General features: G+C 45.0%; 1 protein-coding gene across 1 annotated transcript in view; it reads left to right on the top strand.

Annotated features, from left to right (window-relative positions):
• The window catches only part of LOC138860763 (cell adhesion molecule 2-like), a gene marked incomplete at its 3' end in the record, with an annotated part of 82,629 nt that overhangs the window by 2,494 nt on the left and 77,635 nt on the right, over positions 1 to 2,500 (top strand).

Raw genomic sequence — 2,500 nt, forward strand, 5'->3', positions numbered from 1 at the left:
TCTTTCCCCTTCTTTTTCTCTTCCTTCTTCCTCCTACTTTGTACTTAATCTTCGTTCTCTCGCATTCTTTATCTTTCTCTCTTCCTCTTTTCTGCATCGTCTCCATTACCCCCTACCTTCCCTCCACCCATCCCCCTCCCTTCCTCCTCCTCCTCACCATCCCTCCCCTCTCTACCCCCTCCCTTCTCCCCTCCACCCATCCCTTCCTCCCCTCTCCTACCTCCACCCATCCCCTACACCCCACCCCCTCCACCCCACCCCCTCCCTTCCCCTATTCCCTCCACCCACCCCTTTCCTTTCCCCCCTCCACCCATCCCCTTCCTCCCTCTCTCCCCTCCACCCATCCCCCCTCTTCCCCCTCTCTTCCCCCACCTCAACACCCACTCACTCTCTTCCCCCTCCACCCACCTCCCCCTCCCTCCCCTCCACCCATCCCTTCTCTTCCCCTTCCTCCCCTCCACCCATCCCCTCCTTTCCCCCCTCCACTCATACCCCCTCCTCCCCTCCATCCACCCCCCTCCCTTCCTTTTATTTTCCCTCCTCCCCTCCACCCATACACCTTCCCCATCTCCCATCCCTTCCCTTCCTACCTCCTCACCACCCACCCCATCACCCCCCACCTCCCCCTTCACCCCCCCCCGCGTCACGTAAAAGAGAGCTCGCGAGTCCGACAGGCGAGACTGCCGCCCAGAGTTTATCGCCCGGGAGAAGGATCGACTCAAGGGCCGAGCCAAGGCAGTGACTGTCACGCGGGGGTATTGGGGGACGTAAACAAGGCGAGGCTGATCTCCTTCTCGGACTCTCGCACGTTTCGGATTTCGCCGCTGTCGTTTCCGGATATGGGGACTTTGGTTTGTGTGTGTGTGTGTAAGTGTGGGTGTGTGGGTGTGTGTACGTGGGTGTGTTTGTATGTGTGTGTGTGTGTGTGTGTGTGGGTGTGTGTGTGTGTACGTGAGTGTGTTTGTGCGTGTGTATTAATTTGTTTTGTGTGTGGGCGTATGTGTGCACTTGAGTTGGTTTGTATGTATGTGTGTGTGTGTTTGTGTGTATGGGTGTGTGTGTGTGAGAGAGAGAGAGTTAGTTTGTGTATGTGTGTACGTCAGTGTGTTTGTTGGTGTATGTATGTGTTTGTAGGTGTGTATGTATCTGCGCACACATAAAATAGACACATACATACACACATAAACACATACATAAACATTCCCACACAAATACACATATCACAAACAACTAATACGAACCGCAGTATGAGGATCAACATTGCAAATCAGTGTCAGCATGTAGTTCTGTATCGTAAATGCCACATATGTCGGACTCTGCAACAGAAGCTACCGGTAAGTCAGTGAAATCTCGTATTCAACCAGAACAGTCGCATTATTGCAGGTATATTGAAGACATGAATTAAGGACCTAAAAAATGCATTTTACTCATTATACACGTTGGTGTCATATTTGCATGGACTAACGTGATCAGTAATAAAAAAAAAAAAAACTATGACACAGGCAAAGATGCAGAAGCAGAGACACGAAGACCTAAACATTCATACACACACAAGAAAATGGATTCATAGTCTGTATCTGCCTATTTAATTACATGTGAATACACACACACACACACACACACACACACACACACACACACACACACACACACACACACACACACACACACACACACACATATATATATATATATATATATATATATATATATATATATATATATATATATACATATATATATGTACTTATATATATATATATATATATATATATATATATATATATATATATATATATATATATATATATATATATATAGAGATGAGAGAGAGAGAGAGAGAGAGAGAGAGAGAGAGAGAGAGAGAGAGAGAGAGATGATAGATAGATAGATGATAGATAGATAGATAGATAGACTGATAGATTGATAGACCGATAGATATAGATATACGTATGCACACAATCGAATTTCTTGGTGACCTTCCGGCAAGGGGCGTGGCTTCCACTGACCAGCCAATCACGCCCCTGAGCCCAGCGGCTTTCGCCCAATTAGATTGAAAGAGCCAACACCCGTGAATTTACTTACATTTCCTCCTGTAACTCCATCTATTAAATCGAAATGACATTATTCTGTGGGAGTCGCATGTCCACCTTTTTTCCTTCCCGGTGATATAGAGACAACATAATGCCCTGAGATCTAATTTTAGGCTGTCCGTGGCTGGATCGCCGGCGCCCACGTCCATTATCAAAGGGACAATACTTAATTACTCCACGCATCAAATAAAGGGGGCCATTAATCAACTGAGTCTGCGGATCAAGTGTCCGAGAGTCGGGTGGTCCTTGCAGCGTTGCAGATTGTGATAAATATATGTACCTGTACGGATTGACTGTATGGAGTCAATGTCTATATATGTATATATATATATATATGAATTATGTATATATATATATATATATATATATATATATATATATATATATATATATATATATATATATGT

Source organism: Penaeus vannamei, chromosome 43 (genome assembly GCF_042767895.1).
Source record: "Penaeus vannamei isolate JL-2024 chromosome 43, ASM4276789v1, whole genome shotgun sequence".
Taxonomy (NCBI): Eukaryota; Metazoa; Arthropoda; class Malacostraca; order Decapoda; family Penaeidae; genus Penaeus; species Penaeus vannamei.